Source organism: Cibotium barometz, chromosome 17 (genome assembly GCF_041138505.1).
Source record: "Cibotium barometz isolate CiBa-2024 chromosome 17, ASM4113850v1, whole genome shotgun sequence".
Lineage (NCBI taxonomy): Eukaryota > Viridiplantae > Streptophyta > Polypodiopsida > Cyatheales > Cibotiaceae > Cibotium > Cibotium barometz.
The window spans coordinates 46,051,246-46,072,182 of record NC_141062.1 but is presented as its reverse complement, the minus strand read 5'-3'; positions in this window follow the sequence as shown (position 1 = coordinate 46,072,182).

The window sequence follows — 20,937 nt, the reverse complement described above, 5'->3', positions numbered from 1 at the left end:
GGATGCTTGTGTGCAGAACCACCACAAAGACAGGGCTGGCCAAGGAGGATGCCTATGTGGTGCTCTTTCCTTCGACCTTGGAGGGGTTGGTGAACAAATGGTTCAGTCGGTTTCCGGTGAACCGTTTTGCCAGTGGACAGTCCTACAGGACACCACCTCCAGAACCTTCCATCCAAGCAATCTTGAGGAGTGAGTGTTTAGGAACTCCACAACTTGAAGCGCTTCTTGGTGAAATAGTCTCAGAGCTCATGACATAGGCAACTGTCTTGGTGGCGTGCTTGCCCGCCGCCCATCAAGGTGACTTCATGGTGCGTAAACCAGGCTCTTTCTCGAACCACTCAGCAAAAGATGATCCCAAGTTCCAAGTACATGTGCCTTTCATACAAGATACCCCTGCATAGTGATCACCCGTGCCCCCAAAAGAAGGCTTGAGGAGCCACTTCAACTGAAGAAAAGCCTACAGAAGCATCTCCTCTTCCCCGCAATCTAGTGGACCATGCATTGTTACAAGCCTACAAATATCTTTTGACCACACCACCACAGGAAGCTGCTGTACCTCGTAGCTCACCATCGGCTCTTCTTTCCTAAAGCTATCAATACCATCAATCCATGCGCTTCTTCAAGGCTGCTGCTGAGACTGGATGTGCCCTTTGTGATGGAGCTCAGAGGCTAGCCAACAACTTTTTTTTTTTTTTTTTTGGGGGGGGGGGGGGGGGGGGGGGGGGGGGGGGGGCGGAAAATGATCCTTCTGTTAGTTAAAAGGAAAACTAGCCAACATACACCTACAACTAATTTCTTCAACGAGTAACCTCTAGCAACAGGGGGGTGGGGGTGGGGGGGGCTCACCCGCTCTCGAATCTCCGAGGACAAGCCAAGATTTGCAGGAATCTCCTTGGCGGCACAGGGGGGTTGCCACACTGTCCATCACCTCATGAGGAACTAAATGCTCGTAACAGTTGCCAGTATGGAGCGTTACCTTGGGGAGGGGGGGTGGCACTTGCGGCGGCGGGGGGACTGTCTACCAATGGCTAGGGCCAGAGCCGAGCAAGGTTACCAATCTGTCTGCAGATGAAACACTAGCTGGGGAGATCACCCGTTAAAGAAGAGGATCGCCCTAGAGGATCGTTGAGAGCGCAATAACATGTGCTTGGGAGGGAGGCTGGGCCGTAGGGAGGGAGGCTCGACAGAAACCTGTGTTCGGACCTGTAGTCCTAAATCCCTCACTCTCTTGTGTTCCACCTGTTGAGGCCTTGGGCAAGGGTCGGTGGGCCTTTCGCTGAGGGCAGAGCCAAGCTAGGTTACCCATATGCCTGCATATGAAACACTAGCTAGGGAGATCGCCCTAGCTAGTGTTTCATCTGTCTGCAAATGAAACAATGACCAAGGAGATCGCCTTGGAGGCTCGTCGAGAGCGCAGTAACATGTGGGGAAGCAATGCAGACTTTGATGGCGGACGGGATGCCCATTGTCTTGGCCACAACTGATGCGGCTGTCACCACTTGGCCACCCAAATGGTTCACCCTTGCTTTCTCACTATATGTATACATTGGATTGGCATCCATGGCTATTGGTTTATGCTTATGCATGGGATTGACGCCTCTCATGTGATACGGTAGACATGATCTTCCGCTGGGACTTGATGTGTTCATGCTTGGAATGTCATGTTTGGAATTAGATGTTCCGCTCTGGGACTTGTGTCTGTGTGTACATGCCCGGAAACGCCTTGAGGATTGGCTTTCCACTGGGTATGCTAACTCGTGTTCTTGCTCGGAAATGTCCCTTGGGTATAGTCTCATGAACGGAGATTATCCATACCAATGTTGCATTGTAGAGCATCTTTATGTGCTTGCATGCAAATTGAATTTGAATGCTGACCAATGTGTAGCTCCGAGTAAGGGGACGCCCACCCGTGAACCGTGTGTGTGAAACTCTGTGCAAACATGGTTATGTTGCATGTGGACCAATGGTAAGTATTGGTCAAATTGCATTAATGTCTCTCTTAGGACTTAGTGTTATTTTATAAGTGAGTATATTCACACTTTAATAAGTTTTGGGCGACCAGAATTCACTTATAAATTATGACCAGCCCAGTGAACACACTAATTGAAGTCCCGAGGCGGTCACAACTCAATGTCCAAGTGTTCAAGTCTTATCGCCTTGTCCAATAAGTATCCAGGCCTGTCTCACCTCCTCCTTGGACCCCACACCTCTCTACTTTGGCTTTTTGACACTCTAGTGACATCAGCTATGCTTTATGGAGTGCAGATATGGGGACCTTCAGTGGGCCATCACAGCGCAGGCGGGTGGAGAGGTATGGAGAGGCCCTTGGTATCTATGATTGCTAGGATTATTAGAGCCAAGGCTGTGGTACCTCATGAGATTATTCGAGCAGAGCTGGCGGCTGCCCCTCTGGTGATTGAGGCTCTTACGAGATCAGTCTCCTACATACATGGCTTGTGGGATCTCCCCCGAGACAGATATGCACGCCTCGCCCTGGAGTCCTCCCGACAGTTAGCTTTACAGGGAGACAGGGCTTGTTGGTATGGACAGATGACATCTTGGTTCCAGGCACATGGTTTTAGCATGGACAGATTGCCTCCCTTCCAGTATTCTCTGGAGGCACCCTCTCTCACTCTCACACGGACAGAGATTACCAGACTCATCCGTCAGGATTTAGTTCAGGTGGACATTAGGAGGACATGGATACAGCCGACTGAGGAGCTGGGCACGAAGATGGCTTTCTACAGAGAGCATTTTCTTCAGCTCACAGTAGATGGTTTTGTGATCAGACCCAGTTACATGGATGTACACTTGTCTCATGCAGTACGGTGTGCTATTGGTCAGATTCGCACATCCTCACACCAGCTTAAGATTGAGATTGGCCGATATAGAGGTATACCAGCTGAGGCCAGGATATACCGAGTATGCCATGGGGAGCCAGAGACAGAGCTGCATTATATATGCCATTGTACTGCATACTATGAGATACGTGGTCGTTTCCACTGTTTATTCAGAGAGGGTTTTGGACCACTTTCCAGAGTCATGGGGTACCAAGACCAGAGGTGTTTGGGATTGTTCTTGCTTGAGCTGCGGAGACATAGAGATAGCCTGCTTAGGCGCACAGAGAGCCAGACTCAGAGGCACATTGCAGACTTCTTTAGTCCGGCCATCACTGCGCCAGATGGACCACAGCAGCAGCAGGACATGGATACCGCCCACACCAGGGGTACACTGATTGATCGTGCGATTGAGCTTGGGTGGTCCAGACGCCCACGACTCTACGGAGGAGGGCATCCCAGCATAGACGGAGGTTGCAGCGGCAGATTCGGATTATTCTTGCGAGGCATGCGGGACACCCAGTCAGGGTGCTGACCACAGAGGATATTGAGGAGATCCGCCAGTGTCCGATGCGGCACATATTATGAGATGGAGGCACCTCCGTAGTGTACCTTCCAGTTCCAGTTTCATTTTCTAGGTGCCAGTAGTATCATCTTTATTTTTCATTTTCTGGGTTTTTTTATCCAGACATTGTATCAGATCCACCATGATGTAACTTTTGGTCTCATAGGTCATTATGGCCTTTTGAAGACGTTAATATAACATTTCATTTCATTTCTCCTCCCTTCTCCCAAATGGGTGTGATCTTCAAGAGGGCTCTATGGCTGTATTTTTTGTACTTCTGTTCTCCCAACTCCATATCCAAGCTTGCTAGAGTGTTTCTCAAGCATCTAGGATTGCTTCTGGATCATATTCTTCCTCCTACACACTCCCCATGGCTCAAGTTCTTATGGGTTATATTCTTCCTCTTAAGACACTCCCAATTGCTAAAATTTAGCAAAATAGTCCATTTGTTTGCTGTAATTTCTTGTTTTTTGGCTGAAAATCCTAATTTCAGTCATCCTTTCTTAAGTAGAAACATAGGGGAAGCTTTCCAAGGGTTCCCTGCACTTGTCTGAATACTTTTGTCCTAAAAGATCACGACAAATTGGAGATTTCGACAAATTGGAGATTTCGACAAATTGAAGATTTCATCCTTCCAAACACTCCCAATCAATTGGTAAGCTCACATGGCCAATTATGGTAGTAAGTAGCAAGAGGGAAGGGCAGGCAGGACTCGACTCCTTATTCACATACGCTATGTAGTGTTCTTGTTGGGAAATCGGAGTTAAGTGTGGGAACTATCTCTTAGCGTAGGAATCTCCCTTGAGGTAAGCAATGATGTCACACCTTATTTAAGAAGGTCAAAGAAGAGGTACTTTCAGCCCATAAAAGGGGCACCAATGTACTCTTACAAATATATCAATCAAGCAATCAAGCAGTGTAATTTGTACCCAAGCTACTGTGTCTTACCTTGTACTCTTTCTCTCTTCCTTCTTTCTCTAGCCATGGCTCTCTTGCGCGCACACCCGCCATAGCTCTTGAGCCAACATTGGTATCAGAGCAGGAGCCCAAGACATTCTGTATCTTCATCTTTATACACTCTATAGGTAGCCCTAGTCGTGAGCTCACTTCTGTGTGTAGCCCTCGTCCTTCTATGCACAGCCTTGGTCGCTAACCTCTGTGCGCTTGTCACCACTCGCTGCACACTAGCCCAGCGGACGTGTTGGGAGCTGGTCGCTTGTTCCCTACACCCTTGACAAGGACTGGAGCCACCAGCAGAGACTATTCGGGCTATCTGGCAAGAGTTGATTCACACCCTGCGAGGCCAGTATGACCGCATCCGGGGCGACTCGGATCGAGCGATCTTGCGACGCCAGGCCTTCCACACCACTTGGCGCAGCCGCCCTTTCTATACTCTACACGCGGGTACCCCCGTTGGCACTACAGGCCACTTGTTTGGATTTTCCCCCCTCCTATTGTATGATATAGCCTCTCAGTTATTTGTACTTTTCTGCACCTAGGGAGAGTGTCCCTAGCTGCCTTGATTGGATCTCTGCTCTGCCTTCTTATGAGCAGGAGAGGATTTGTAGCCCATTGGGCTTTTTTCTTTTTATAACTAATGAAAGGATCTTTTCATGGAAAAAAAAAAAGAAAAAGTGAGAAAACCACAACGCTCATCTAGTTCATGGACTGCCAAGAATATTATGCCTAGTAAACTCATGTAGTCACTGTGGGGGAAGGGGGGGGGTCTAGGATAGGTGTCAGCCACTCTTGAGGAATAGCAAAGTCGATCTCGAGGCTAATTCTGTCTCCTGAACCTCCTAGGGTAGTTGCCTGTGTGCAAGCCAATCTCCAAGGGACCTTGTAGGTCCTATGCGCGCCCCATGATACATGAGGTCAGCCCCCCAACATATTTCCATTGGGTAAATGGTTAGGGGGTTCGAGATCAATGGTTGTCAAAGAGGCTCCTTTGAGGCTACGGGAGCTAGCTGCCTAACTTGAGGTGAGCACAAGCTCAAAGTAAGTTGGCTACAAATCTATCCTCAAAAGGTGGGCTAAATCCGAGGGTCCTAATCTTTGTGAAGATCTATTTGGTACTCTATGGCTATAGGGGATTCCTAGGCTCGGAGTGCGGGCACAAATCCGAGCCCAGAGGAAATCCTTCCAAGGCTTACCACTAGTCCTCTAACAATCAGCTTGCCCAGCAAGGCATGGCTATGAGTAGCAGGGTCAATGATGCCTAGAACCCTCTACGTCATGGGTGAATGATCACTCTCCATGCCACCTTAGCTTGGGCAAGCCTGTCGCCTTTTGGCCACCCATGTTTTTCTCATAATGTATGTACATTGGACTGATGTCCATGGGAGTTGCATATGCCGGGGATTGATGCCACTTATGTGATACTATGGACTTGGCTTCCCGCTGGGACTTGTGCCTATGTGTACATATCGGGAAATGCTTGGAGGATTGGTGTTCTATTGCGTCTGGTACCCTGGAGCACGTCTATTTTGGTATAGTTTCATGAACGGGGATTGTCCTATGCCAATGCTACATTGCATAGTATCTTTATGTGCTTACTTGCAATTGAAATTGCAAGCTGTTTTCATGCTCGCCTCACCAATGTGTAGTTCTAGGTAAGGGGATGCCCGCCTCTAAACCGTGCGTGTAACTGTATGCTAACATGGTTATGTGGCATGTGACAGGTGGTAAGTATTGGTCATAAACCTAGCTTTAGGAATCAACACTAATTTATAAGTGAGTGTGTACACACTTCATTAAGTTTTGGGTGACCAAATCTCACTTATAAGTTATGACCAACCGTGTGTTAGCACACACTGATATCGTCAGGTGGACAAAACCCAATGCCCATGGCCTAGACTTATCCCCTTTGTACAAAGGGAGCAACCAGCCATATGTCCGGTCTAGCTTGCACCACAATGCACTTGTCATCTCTACCTGACACCTAGAGTGGAGAACTCTCTCTCTCTCTCTTCCCTCTCTCTCTAGAAGTAGCCGCCCCCTTCATGAGGCCTCTTTGGCTGTATTTTTTGCACTTTCTCCTTTCCAACTCCATATCCATGCTTGCTAGTGTGTTTTCCAAGTTTCCAAGAGTGTTGCCTGGTGGTGTTCACTCTCCCAGAGACTCCCATTGATTGAAATTCAGCAAAACATCTCTTATTTTTGTTGTAATTTTTGGTCTTTTTGTTGAAAACTCTAATTCCAGCTGTCCTTTCTCAAGTTGAACCATAGGGGAAACTTTCCAAGGGTTCCTTTATCCTCTTGAAGACTTTTGTTGCGAAGAATCGCGATAAATCGAAGATTTCAACACTCCAAACACTTTCATCGCGAAGACTTCTGGTGTCATCGACTCTACTTGCAATTGGTAAGCTTTGATGCTTAAATATGGAAGCAAGTAGGAGGAGGGAGGAACCGGACTCCATGATTACATACCTTGTGTAGTGCTCTCTTGTCCTATGTGCTCTCTTGCAGATTGTTGCTACCATGTGTTGGTGGAACAATAGGAGTAGATGGTAAGGAACATGGGCACTTAAGTGGGTAGTGTGAGCTGCAAGTGTACACCGGCAACACATTATTTGCAATACTGTATTCATGTGCGTTGGTATGTAAATCTGGTCAAAAATACCCATGACACTATGTACTTGATTCTCCCAAGATCAATCTACTTTATTTGAGGGAGGGGTTGGCCGTTCTAGCTCATTATGCGTCTCTTGTCAATTCAACAAATTACTTCTTGTATTGAGCATGTTGTGCATTAAATCTTGGTGTATTTAAGTGTATTGATTAGCATTGTGTTCAACCAAGTCACACCTCCTGTCACTGCAAGTCCACAAGAAGTTTCAGTTTAACCACTGTACCTGACTAATGCATGCTCGGGAGAAGGTCCAGCAAGAAGTAATGTACCACATCGTGGCAAGAAGGACATGGTTCGCCACCACCACTCGACCAGCTAAGGGAGAGTCTGGCAGAACTCGAGTACAAAAGCTTCCTCTCAATACTTAGAAGAAGAGGGGCGAGCTTCTATTGCGGAGAGATATTGATGTCCACATGGCATCCAAGGTAGCGGATTGGAGTGCCCCTCGGGATGCACTGGAAAGCCTCAAGTGGTCGCCAGGTCAGAGTGGATGCAAAGTCCACCCAGAAACCACACGACTTGTGCCAGTTGATTTGTGCTCCCGATGCACAACAAAAGATCTCGATCGCCTCAGCGAACTTTGGAGATTCCCCTTATCTCCTGATAGGTAAGCTGCTGTGTCATCTGCAAACTCTGAGTCTAGTAGCTCCTCGTGAGTACGGAGGGGGGCAGAAAATCCCTAGAGCCGCGTCTTCTGAGTAGAGAGAAAACTGCTCATGGCCTCGGCGATGAATAAGAAAAGGTAAGGTGCCAGAGGACAGCCTTGCCGGACCAAGCAAGAAAGGGGGAATCTGTCGCCTCGGGCTCCCTGAATGAGAACCTGGTTGTGAGAGACCGAGTAAAATCCTGAAACACCACGGATCCACTCCATTGGGAACCCCATCCGGCTCATGGTGCCCTCCTGAAAGCTCCAATCAACCCTATCATAGGCTTTCTCAAAGTCTAGGAGTTAGCACTATGAGGTTCTGTTGTTGCATGCTGGCCAAAGTTGTCGCCTCCGGGAAGGTGAAGATGTTGTCCAGAATGCTCCGGTCCTGAACAAAACCTGTCTGAGTGTCATAGATCAAGTCAAGGAGGAAAGGTTGAAGTCTCCGGCCGATGGCCTTGGCCAAGATCTTGTAGGCGGTCCCAAGAAAAGTGATGGGTCTCCACTGTCGGATCTCCAATCTGTCACCACTCTCCTTAGGAATCAAGTGTATCAAACCCTCTGAAAGCCTCTCTCGCATGGCACCTGTGGACATAATCTCATTGAAGGCTTCTCGAAGACCGCCTTCCATGCGGTCCTAGTGGCAAACAAAGAAAGAATTTGGAAGGCCGTCCGCGTCAGGGCATTTTCCCCTAGGAAGAGCCGTTAATGCCTCCGCCATCTCCTCTGCAGTGAAAGGTGTCAATAAGAAGGATCAAAGAGCGGGGAGAACCACCTCTCGTGTGTTGCCAGACCCTCTCACGCATGACCATCACCATTGGGCATAATGGGGCACCCGTGAGGAGAGATCAAAAAAAATGAGTGGCGGTGATTCTCGCATTGGGGGGTTCAGAAACAATGGCTCCATCCTAGCCACACAACCTATGAATACAATCTCTCCACCTGTGGGAGCCTGCTATCGCAAAGAAGTCTCCGGTGACTTTATTGCCCTCCTGGGTCCAAAAGGGAGCTCTGGCATGGTACCTGTACTCCACCCTCCTCTCCTCAATAGATCTGATCTCCGTACAGGCGGTAGCAAGATGGCTCTCAATCCACGGTCTATCGGGGAAACTCTCGTAAAGCTGCTCGAGAGAAGCAAGACCCCTCCTGAGACGACTGTACCGCTCACGAACTGCTCTGAGATGCCTCTTGCAAAAAGTTGTTGATCTCATGAAGGCCCGTCTCCAAGGTGCAAGCAACAGAACATGAAATAAAATCCAATCCTGCACATATGTGTTCTATCCTGCTACGGATGCTAGGGTCCTGTATAAGGCTGTTTGGAATCATAGTTCTCGTGTGCCTATGCTACCTCCAGGGGTCTTCTAAGGATAGAATAACTAGAGTGTGGTCAGAGAAAGTAGTGCCCACCAAGATGCCGATCATGCCCCCACGGCCACAAGCCCACTCATCCACGTAAATCTGTAAAGTTGAGAGAGGTTGGGGCTGGTGCTCCTCCTATCAGACTGCAAGAAGCACAGGCTCTCGGGGCTGCGCCCAAACTTTGGGAGATGCCAAGGATCCTGTCCCTGAGTGCCAAGAAAAACTCCTCTCATGCAGAGTACTCTGCGCCTAAGACTGTAGCCGTGTCTCCTCCCAGTTTGTCCTCTACTGCCTCAATCATGTTAAAAGTCTTCACCCATGCACCAAAAGTCAGCTTGAGGAAGGGCTTGACGGACTATGCTCCAGAAGATGGATCTACTTGCTACGGCGTTCGGAGCATAAACATTGAGGAAGCCCACTCAGTCCTCTCCAACCATAATTGTAACCCACGGTGTTCGCCCTGAGACTATGATACTTGAGCCTATCACTGCCGGCAAGAGCTGCGCACTGACAGAAATACAAACTCCTCGTGTCCCCAAGGGGCCGAAGGAGGGAAACCAAAAAGTGTGGCTCTTGCCTGGAAAAATCCTCGCGCAACGGTGGGTACGTCCCTCGGAAAGGTGGTGCTCCTGGAGGAAAAGAATGTTGATGGGTTCCCCAACTGTAGCTCTGTGAAGCTCTCCTCTGAGGACGGCTCGCCTTTGAAAGCACTGAGGCCTCCCTAAACCCTGAATGTTCCATGAAGCTATCCACATATCAATCTTTGTGCGCAAGAGTAGACGTACTCTGATCTTCACACAACGGGGTGGGTACTACGATTGAGATATGAAGGAACACAAAGAGCAACACCTCGAGGCTAGAGGCCACCACCTCCTCGTCCTCGTCTCTATCGTGACGATGGTGTGAGAGCTCTACTGGCTACCCGTGGATGGGCGCAACCACCGACTCCGAATCCCACTCCGTCTTTGGGGCTGCACTCAAGGGAAAGGCCGCGACTCTCTAGCGTGGAAGGTCTGGAGTGATGAAATACCACACACATCCGAATGGGAGCTACTGTCTCCTCAAAAATATATGTCCCTTGCCGGAAGACATTGGAAGAAACTGTAATCCACAGGCAGCCCCAAGATCCTGGGGGCCCACCTGGGGACTCTGGTGGCAGAGCCCTCACTGAGGAAGCGACAATGGTCATCTCTATCGGCTCTTAGAAACGATGGATCAAGCGGTGGACGGAGCTCACTAGCTATCTTCGCTCTGGGTCAGGTGTTGCGGAGGGTGATGGGAGTGCTCTGGAGAGGCGGTGGGAGGGGGGAGTGTGGGCTCAAAGGAAGAGGACGGGGCAGAGGGGCATGCTGTAGGAAGAGTTAGAGGCGAGGATGGAGGAGGCAAAGGGGGGTGGGGAAGTGGAGGGGAGCGGCTGGGAGTGATCCATCGGAGAGGGAGGGTGTTGGGAGGGGCTCACTGGGGGTTCAGTGGGGCGAGCTCACCTCATTGGAAACTGAGAACTAGAGGAGGAATCTCGACGAGGAAGCAGGCGCCAAACTGAAGGGACCCTAGCATTGTCACACGAAACGTTTCAAGGTTGTTTTCGTTTCGAGGTTTTTGGAGTTCTATTTCGTAAGGTTTCGTCTCTCGGCTAAGAAACCGTGAGGTTTCGAAAAATCAATATTTTCATTAATTCTTAAATATTTAAAAAAACTTATAGAAGCTACCTAAAATTGAAAAACACATGAAACATAAACTTCAAAACATAAGATACATATTACAATTTATATTTCATCATTCATAAAGTCAGGACTCAAGAATCACAAGTCATCAATGGTCATTCATAAACCAAGTTACCAACTCAAAACTATCACATAAATCCACGTCAAGACTCAACAGTCATCTCAAAAAGTAGAATAGATAGTAGAATCTGGATACATGACATGAATCCATGAGCAAAAAAGTAGATCAAAAAAGTAAACATAAATTGTATCATGTGACAATGTCACATGAAAGTCCACATGATAGCCTCTAGGAGCCTAGAAGCTAGTCCTCTCTGGACTCTCCCTCCTCCGAATCATCAATGTCAGAGATATGAGGACTACTAGGAGAATCAGAGGCCTCTAGCTCTCCCTCGTCTGAAGCATTTGAAGGTAGCATCTCTTGCATGAGAAGTGAACCACTGCCACGACTCTAATTAAAATTTAAAATTTAAAATTTAGAGTTTTGATTCTCAAGACTCTAATACAATGCACATATACATGTTTCTCTTATTGGTGTGAATATCTGCGCATATGCTCCTTATGCGTTTGGCTGCACCACTCGTGCACTCTTGGGAGAGTACACGAAGAGCCAAGGTCTGCAAACTCGGTGTTAAGCATCCATTTATTTCCCACCAAGAGACGGCAAGCCGTCTCTGCTCCTGCCTCATGGCAACCTCCCGTACAAACTGGTCACGATCGTGTGTAAAGAGGATGACATCCTCCTGAATCCTATTCATAGTACATACATTCAATTCAAGAATCAAGATAGGAAAACTTAAGTTTGTAAGTTCTTATTTGAAACTTGAAAATCTAAAACTTGAGGTAAGAGTAAGACTCAAGAGTAAAATAATTTGTGTGGCTTGTTGCTTCGTGGAAAAGACTCTATCCAAGTAGGAAGTCCAGCCAGAAATCAAATTGCGATCATTCCAGTGGGTTGCATCCTTGTACAAAGGATGAAGCATGTATGAAACAATATGGATTGGTTTATGAAACTAATTCCGTCTTTTGGTCCAAATGCAAGAGAGATGTGAAAGCCTGCAAGTTACACATTGCATTTTAGAAATTTCAATACTATGATACTATCAAGTGGCAAGTTGTCTAATGATCCATTAGTCATGAGTCATGACATTGATGATTGATCATTGCATGCACCAATTTGAATAGCAAAGAGAGTTGCAATTGCATACCTGTCCCTCGACAAAGCTCTACATGTCGTCATGGATTGCCTAAGGCGCTGCATGTAGTGGTACAATAAGCTCATGGTGCACCCCTCATGATCAAAGAGTCGTAAGATGAAATAGAGGGGTGCAACGGCTTGCCTAATAGCCCAAGGTGGTTCCAAACATAGTGAACGATATGTTTAGTACGTTTGGAAAACGTGCTAAAAAGATTCCAAACGTAGTGAACACTGCCCTCGATATATATGTATACAAAATTTATAGTTTACTTATAAAATTTTGAAATATGAAGTTTGAAGACTCATCAATGAACATTAAAGCACTTACTAATACTATACAACCTTTAGTTTGGATGCAACTATGTAATAGCCTCAGTCTCATCCCAAAAGTCCATGCTCAAGATGTATTCTACAATGAGATGAGCTTTCGACTTCCAGCCCACATTCCCCACTCCTCACTACAAACAAGACGGCGCAGGGAGTCTTTGGTTTGCACCATCCTGAAATGGATTATGCGAGAGAATAGAGTCATCAATTACAACCTTAAATTCATGTTAGTAGAGATAAAGATGACATTCATGACATTCATGAATCATGACTTAAATTGTAATTTTCATACCTCTGAAGCACAAGAAAAAGATAGCCGAAGTGAGTCTTTGCGGGCTTCACAAGATCATAATGGCAAATCCCTCTAAAAAGGGCCAAAGCTTGTGTCTTGCGAGTGATGAACTTTATGATGCGCATAGCTTTCTCTAAGACGGGCTCTACCCAACTAAGTGATGCCACATCCTCCATCATCAAATCAAGAGAATGAGAAGCACATGGAGTCCACACAATGGTTGGGTAATCCCTTTCTACAAATTCTCCCATCTTTGTACAGTTTGAACCATTGTTTGTGATGACTTGGACCACACGTTCGGGCCCAATCTCCTCAATAGCCTACCTAATGTGCTCATAAATCCACTCACCCAGTAATGCGCAAGCTAGGGGCGGAGGCATCAATGACACGCAATAATGTTGTGCTAGAACAAGATACTAAGATATTGATCATGTGTCGTCGCCTCTAGAAATTTCATAACATAAAAAGAGAGAATCATAAGAGTTGAGAGTCAAGACACTCCCCAAGTCCATGAGTTATAATGAGTTTTCAAGTCTCAAGAGACAACATTTAAGTCATTGAAATGTAACTTGTTACTTGTAAGAATATTAAAAGAGGGAAAAGGAGTGTCACTCCTTTCATCAAAGACAATGGAGCATCCATACCGATGCCAACATGCTTTCAATCCCATCAACTCACTTTGGATTTGATTGACTTGACTTGTCAAGTGTGTGGTTCTCAAAGACTCAGAATTGACAAGATGCAAGCTGCTAGCCCTGCGCCTACCAATGCATAGTAGAACTTGTGATAGACGAGAACTCGAGCAATATTAAAAGCAAGGTTGCATTGGTAGAAGAACCTATGCTCGGCAATTTGAGCCTCTTGCTTTAGCCTTGGAGCATACTGTGCTTCTAAGGTGCTTTGTCCACGTATAGGTTCTCTACCCCTCTTCTTTGTATAGACTTGGAAGGGCCGAGCACTTGGAAGGCATGGAAACATGTGGCTCATCCATGGGTAAATTTGACAATGACTCACTCATGAGAGGAGATTCCGCCACAGCCAGACATGAGGGTGCTCCACCAAAAGCCGTAGAGAGTGAAGCCGAAGGACCACCACTGCCGGATGCATGAGTACCCACATTTGATGTGCTTCCTGGTCGGTGCTTCCTCTCCCCCACGTTTTTTTGAAGCCTCAAGTTGCCTTGCCATTTCAACCGTCTCTTCAATTCTTGCTCGAGGTAATGAAGTGCGCAAAAGTGGCCACACTCTATTAAACTTTTGCTCCGAGCCACCATGTGCATAAAATATGCCCTCATTCACACAATAGTAGCCACGTGAACCTTGCTTTCCTTCCCATGAGCAATGAGCCCTCACCCATGTGCTACTACCTTGCTAGGTATCACCACAATATTTGCAAACAACACACTTGGTACCGGAAGTCCCATACCTATGAATGAAAATGGTGTCTTCCCATACTTCACGGGTGCCATCCTTCTTGTTTTAGCGAGGCATTATGGGCAAATCACTTGATTTGATGCCAAATTAGCTTTGATTAAGGGTGAATTTTCAAAATTGAAGAAAAGAATGGAGAAATTGGGCAATAATCAAGACATGAAAGAAGGCAAAAAGAGATGAAGAAAGGAGAAGTAGAGAAAGAGAGAAGAGAAGAGCAAGGAGAGAAGAAGAGAAGTAGAGAAGGAGGAGAGAAGGGGAGAAGGAGAGAAGAAGAGTGGGAGAAGGAGTGAAGAAGTGAAGAAGCGAAGAAGAGGAGAAGAAGATGGGAGAAGAAAAGGAGAAGAGAAGAGAAGAGAGGAGAGAGAAGAGAGAAGAAAAAGAGGAGAAAGGGAGAAGAAGGGAGAGCAGTGGGTTGTGGTGGGTTGCGAGCAGGGCGGCGAACGTGGGCCGCGGGCTGCGTGCACACGTCAACGAGAAGAGAAGAAAAAAATGCCGATCTGGCCAACCAACGAAAACAGGCAACAAAAAAGAAAAAAAATAGAATAATCCAGATTTGGGCGAAACGGCAAAAATTCAGAGGTTTCTAATCTGTTTCAAAATGTTTTGTGCTAGAAACGTTTCTAGCATTTCGTTTCGTTGAAACGCGTTTTTTGTGACTATGGACCCTAGCAATGATTGGAGGGGGCCTATCACCGACGGGTAGGTGTTGCAATAAATGCTCAAAACAGTTCTTTGACAGAACCAAATCCTTTTGTACTTTGCCAGCTTGGTGCACACGGCGGCGGCGCTCAGCTTTGGAAGTCGGCTAGCAGCCCTAGTGCGGGCCAATGGTCTACTACTCTGTGGCAGCAAAGTCATCCGCAGTCGGGTCCTGGTGCTTGGCTGCCTGAGAGCCTGCCTCTCTCTCGATCCCCTGGTGATGATCTGAGTGGGGACCGAGAGGGGGGGCTACTGAGTTAGCGCCGAGGGCAAGCTTTGGCGAGGTGTACAAATGAACATTGGCCAGGAAGGACTCTCTGCAAGATGGGGTGTCCCCGGAGACAAGGAAGGGATATGACATGAGGCATTGTCTCCGGCAAGGTGATATAGATGTGTCATGATGGGATCTGAGCCAACTGTGCGAGGGACGAAGTGGTAGTGGGAGGGGGGCTTTCCATCACTCTCCCAATGGCTCCACCAATCATTGGGAGAAGAGGAAGGTATTCCTTCCTGAGGCCTAGGAAGCAGATTGTCACTTGCAAGCCTCAAGCACCAGCCAGTGGGTCAGATGCTGAGTCAAAGACGTGCTGCCACATCGTAGAGAAGACTTGGGCTCTACGCAATGCGACGGGGCTCAACTGCATAACTCGTTGTGACGTTGGTGGTGAGTCAAACTCAACTTGGTAGTAGCCGCGCCCCAAAGAATGAACGTCTGTGATCTTTCAAGGCACTCCAAGGAGGCTAGCCTGAAGAAGATCCCTAAATTTCCCGCGTGCAGGGCGACTACAAACAATCTTGCAAACCAGAGTGGAGGCCTCTAAAGATGCAACTGTTGTAGCAAGGAGCTGGAGGTAAACAAGGAACGGCGGCCTCGGTCGGGGATGATGGAGTGGCTGCCATGGAGTCCTCTTGAGGAGTCAAGACCAAAAGGGGCCGAGGCTTGCCAATAGGGAAAAACCCGAGAAGTGAAAGGGACGGTGAGGGAAGACGGAAACGTGAGGGAAACGAAAAAGGCCACCGGGGGTTAGGTGAAAAAGAGGAGAAAAGGAGGAGGGGGGGGAGGGGCATAGGCGGAAGAGGCAAGCAAGGAGGTGTATGCAGGAGAAAGGGGAGGCGTTGGCGGAAGAGGGGGAGGCGAGTAGGTAGGGAGAGGGGAAGAGAGAAAACGGGGCGCATAGGGCAGCAGGGGCAGAGGGTTCAAGAAAAGTGGTCCAAGGGAGGTAGCAAGGATGGAGGTGAGGCGGAGGAGGAGAATGCAACGAAGAGGGAGGGCTGCGCATAGAAGGGGGGGGGGGGGGGGGGGGGGGGGGGGGGGGGGGGGGGGGGCAATGGCAGATCTCAGCACACAGGGGGGGCTCCAGCTCGTTGCGCTCCTTGTGTTAGGCTTCTTATAGTTTGAGTGGCATAAGTGAGAAGGATACATGGCACATGTTTTTATGCCCAATGCATTTCCTTTTTTTCCCAAAATGATGTCAGTCATAGGGACTGTCCCACTGGATGTGCACACAAGGAAACTTGTTGAGATGCATGATAATGTATTAAAGTTTCGTGACTTCAAATCCGGCGACAAATCTCTTAAGTTTGAGACATATCATGGGGAATATAATGCATCAAAGGCATTTGCTTTTATTCCTAGTTAGATATTGCCTTCAGTGATGAGCATTTCACTCAGAAATCCATAATCTAGCATGTAAGCATGTTCATGAAAAGCATTGTCGCACATTTGTGGCTTCATGAGAAGCTCTCCCTAAATCCTGTAAAGGGGGGTTGGGGCCACATCGGGAGCATCTTCTCTAATCTCGTTGTTGCGTGCTCTTCCCGAGGCAATATTCTGACGTTTTCGAGAAGGGGCCATCTTGGACGTTGTCTTGTAGGGCTCACTGTTGCGGTCAAAACGCTCCAATCGGATCTCAATATGAGATCGTTTGCTCACCGTATGAGCAAAAGACCACAGCGCATGAACCCTCTCTTAAGGCTAAAACCTCTTACTAAAGTCCACGCAAATGGGGGGGGTTTGTGAGATGTCCTTAACACAAAAACATTTTGCTAAAGGGGAGAAGGGCTGAGGGCTGTTGTAAGTGGGGGGAGAAGAGTTAAGGACACTGCCTCCTAGCAAAAGGGGATAGAGGAAAATTGCCTTATCTGAAAAGTGGCAAATGAGGGGGTGTGAGAGGGGTGGCTGTACTACAGCAAGTACACTGCACAGGGACGTACGGTGGTACGGACTGTGGCACAGCAGAGCATAAGCTACGCAAAAATTCGTGTTGCCCATGGAGCACCCCGGTGCGGGGGTTTATATAACTGTGGGGTACGGGTACGGGTGCTGCGCAAAGCAAGGACGAAAGAACGATGTACCAGCAAAGGCTATAGATCAGTGGCCTGCATGGCTCTTGGGAAAAGGACGGTGTCGGTTGACATGGAAAGGAGTGGTACACATGTACCTTATCTGGTCTGGGGCAGCATGGGTGTCCACGTAGCGGTACGTGTGGCCGTCCTTTAGCTCTTGTGCATCCATCGTGTGGACCACACAGTGGCCTTTAGTTCTTGTGCATCCATCGTACGGGCACCTTGGTAAGTGTGTACGGTCTAAATTTTGGGGCAAGGTCCCCAAATTTGGGTCGCCGATCGTGATTTGCGTGCTGGACCATCGCGAGGGCGAAAATTTTTTTTTTGTCCGACCGGGAGGTTCTCTTGGTCGTTGTTTGGGGTGCAGACCGTTCATCAATCGGACACCCGGTCATGTATTTATTAAGGTTTAAAGGTCGTCGCTTTTTAACTAAAATGACTGAAATTTACGTATAAGCTTGATCCGGTGTCCGTTTTGGTGGATGCTGTAAAATCCTATATTAGGGTAAAATCGCGCACAAATTCTAAATTTGGGCTCAGAATTTGAAAACATGGGATTTTGCCACTATGTGGGCTGATTTGATGGCTGGTCATGCACATGCCTCCTTTGTTATCAAAGAGGGTTATCTTATGAAAGATAATTGCCTATGTGTAGTCTCCAAGATGAGACAAAAGGTTTTGGATGAGTGCCATGCTCCTCCGTATGTTGGTCATAGAGGCATAATGCCTACTACGCACATGATTGAGCGGTATTTCTTTTGGCCAAGTATCCGGAAAGACATGGAGGCACATGTACGTGCATGCATTGCTTATCAAAGGGTGAAACTTGATAGGCAAAGGCACCACGGTTGCTTCAGTATTGCCAATTCCCACGTAGCCATGGAAAAGTATTACAATGGATTCAACAGGGCAATGATGCTTTTTGGACAATTGTGGATAGGTTTAGCAAGCAACCTCTCTTCTTGTTGGTCAAGAAGACCATCCAAGCTGAGCATATTGTTACGATACATCTTGCAGAAGTGTTCAAACATCTTCTAATGCCTCCATTGTAGGAGATAAAGATCCCAAGACTACAAGTCTCTTTTGGTGGGCCTTGTTTGATAACATGGGCACCAAATTGGACTTCTCATAAGCTTATCTCCCTCAAACATATGGGCAAAGTGAAGCTACAAATTCAGCAGTGTTGGATCTCTTGAAATGTTAGGTGGCGGATCAAAAGACTTCCTAGGAGAAGTACTTACCGCTTGTGGAATTCAACAATACGGTGCATGTATCTTGAAGAAAGGCCCCGTTTGAGATGTTTATGGTAAGGTCGTTTTGCCACCCATTCTTTTGACAAAGGATGAGATATTTACAGTTGATGAGTATGTAAGAGACTTTGATAATGCCTTTGCTGAGGTTCAAACAACCATTGCAACGTCATAGGACAAACATAAAAAGGGTTGCCGATAAGCATAGAAGGCAATCAGATGTCAACATATTTTTGAAATTTGAGAAAGCAAAACCTAGAAAGAGTCTTGGCAAAGAGGGTGCATACCGTAAACTTGCAATGAGGTACTATGGGCCTTTTCGAGTGATCAAGAAGATCAACAAAGTGGCTTTTAGGTTGTCATTGACATATACACAATGCTTTTCACGTGAGTCTCCTTTACAAGTATGTAGGGGCATGCCTGGAAATGCTTGGAGAATTGGCATGTGTTTGGATGTTCCGTTGGAACTTGTGCCTGTGTGTACATGCTTAGAATATCTGGTGGACCTGGCTTTCCGTTGGAACCTGTGCATGTGTGTACATGCTCGGAGATGAATGGAGGATCGGCTTTCCGCTAGGACTTGTGCCTGTGTGTACATGCTCGGAAACGCTTGGAGGATTGGCTTTCCGCCGCTGGGTCTGGTATCTTGTGTACTTGCCTGGAAACGTCCCTTGGGTATAGTCTCATCATGAATGGGGATTGTCCATACTAATGTTGCATTGCATAGCGTCTTTATGTTCTTGCCTGCAAATTAAATTTGCATGCTATTGTCATGCTTGCTTGACGAAATGTGTAGTTCTCGGTAAAGGGACGCTCACCCTTGAACCATACATGTGAAACTACCTGTTAACATGGTTATGTTGCATGTGGACAAGTGGTAAGTATTGGTAAATTGCATTAATTTCTCTCTTTCGATATAGTGTTAATTTATAAATGAGTGTATTCACACTTTAATAAGTTTTGGGCGACCAAAACTCTCTTATAAATTATAATTAGCCCTATGTACACACTCATTGAAGTCATGAGGCTGTCACAATTAGTGTTCAGGTGCTCAAGCCTTATCTCTTTGTCCAAAGTAAGTATCCGGTCATGTGCACCTCCACCTTGGACTCCTTTGCACTTACCTTTTGTAGGTAGACACTTCTCTCTCTATGCTCCATTCTCACAAATGAGCGCCAATCACTCTCTAATCACATTTTAATGCCCACTTCATGCTCATGAAACCCTATGTACACACTCATTGAAGTCACGAGGCTGTCACAATTAGTGTCCAGGTGCCCAAGCCTTATCTCTTTGTCCAAAGTAAGTATCCGGTCATGTGCACCTCCACCTTGGACCCCTTTGCACTTACCTTTTGTAGGTGGAGACTTCTCTCTCTCTTCTCCATTCTCACAAATGAGCGCCAATCACTCTCTAATCACATTTTAATGCCCACTTCATGCTCATGAAACCCTACATTGAGCATTAGGAATCTATGATTTAGGGCAAGTAAAAATTAATACGAATGGAGAAAACTAAGAGGAAGAAAAAGAGAGGGAGAGGAACAAACCTTTCATGAATCCCTAACAAGGGAGGAGAGAGAGCTTACCTTCACTTGTTGATGTGAGAAAATGGGATGGATTAGGAGGGGGGGGGGGGGGGGGGGGAGGATCATGGCATGGAGGAGGTTTCGGTTGCAACAGAATAGAAACGAACCACGAGGAGCCAAAGATTGGGGGTATGCCATGACGCATGCCACCACCCAAATTTGTAAGCCATGGCTGTGCATGCATGTAGGCTCCACATAGGCATAGCTATGCATAATCCATGGCCATACATAGGCCAAGATATGGCATTGCAATGGCGTATGCATTGCCTATGAAGGCGGATGACCATTATAAGCTTTCGGGTTAGTAGACCAGCAGCTATGAAGGATGATGGACCTCCATGGTGTATGTGCAGAAGAGAGGGACTGTGTGACGTAACAAACTAAAAGATGATGATTGCATAGTACAATGTGATGCTTGTATTGATTGATAAAATGCCTTTTCTTTCTCAACACTCTACTCATGGGGCAGTGACACTTGGCTATATCAATGACATCACTGCTTACACAGACAAACACTTAAGTGGCTATAAGCCCTTGTTCATCTGCACATACATAAACAAACTGGTGGCTATAAGCCTTTGTTCACACACACTTGCATGCATTCACCTTTAAGAGGTGTTCACACACATACACTCATAGGGAGTGTTCACACACTGAAGCTCCGAATATAGAACCCACCCCCTTCGGAGTGAATGTGGGGAGGTATGCTAGGATGCCCTTCAATAGTCCCCGTCCTCCAATACTAGGTAAACCGTAAGATCCCCCAAGGTCTGCAATGGTGCCTTTGGAGTCCCTTGGCTGAATGCAAATAATCACTATATCATCTGCATATAACAAGAGGGGGACCAAGGTGCCTACTGGTGGAGAGCCCGTGCCACCTAGTCTGTCAATGAAGTCAGAGGTCTTATCAATGTAGAGCCGAATCAGAATTGAAGAAAGAGGGCAGGCCTGTCTCATCCCAATATTGCTAGTGACCTCTGATGACGTACCTCCTGGAGCATTGACGCAGCCAGTAACGGACTCAGAAGTGCTATGATGGCTG